The 714-nt window shown below is 45.9% G+C and overlaps 1 protein-coding gene across 1 annotated transcript in view; it reads right to left on the bottom strand.

The window, feature by feature from the left end:
* The window catches only part of UVRAG (UV radiation resistance associated), a 145,286-nt gene that overhangs the window by 75,455 nt on the left and 69,117 nt on the right, over positions 1-714 (bottom strand). The window lies entirely within an intron of this gene.

Raw genomic sequence — 714 nt, forward strand, 5'->3', positions numbered from 1 at the left:
AATGCCCTTTTACAACTGAGCGTTGAAAATTAACCCATGCAGGTTTCCAATAAACGAAAATCTGAACCTGGGCAGAGCATTTAATTCTTAGCGCTTCAGGGTATCTGTCATTTAAGTAACTAAAAAGATAGGTACGAAATTTACTCGTATCCATGATGAGGTTTCTCCCTCCCCAATCAGAAGTTGAGGGGAAAGGGGGAAGGGAGATTTGATTCAAGTACAGGTATTTCTCACTTAACGTCGTCCCAGTTAACGTTGTTTCGTTATCACATCACTGATCTATTAGAGAACGTATTCATTTAAAGTCACTCAATGTTTGGTTATAACGTTGTTTGCCACTGCGTGCTAATAGGCAACTGCTGCAACGTAATTGGATTCACTTAACATCGTTCCGTTTAAAGTTGCATTTTTCAAGAACATGGCAACGACATTAAGTAAGGAGTAGCTGTGCCAGCCCAGCGCAGGTGGTGGCTCAGCTCCAGCTTTGGCCCCAAACCCAGGGCTGACGCCAGAGCTGAGCTGTAGACCTGTGCGAAGCAGCTAGTATTCGCTTTGGATTAGGCCGATTTGGGGACAGCGATTCAATTTGGTGATTCGAATCAGTCCCAAGTAGATTCGGCCAAATCACACAGGCCCATCCCCTGCCCACTCTCCCAGCCCAGCAACGGCTAACCTGGCCACCCCAGCCCTTTAAGGAAAAAAAAACAACACCCC

Source organism: Alligator sinensis, unplaced genomic scaffold (genome assembly GCF_000455745.1).
Source record: "Alligator sinensis unplaced genomic scaffold, ASM45574v1 scaffold1008_1, whole genome shotgun sequence".
Classification (NCBI taxonomy): domain Eukaryota; kingdom Metazoa; phylum Chordata; order Crocodylia; family Alligatoridae; genus Alligator; species Alligator sinensis.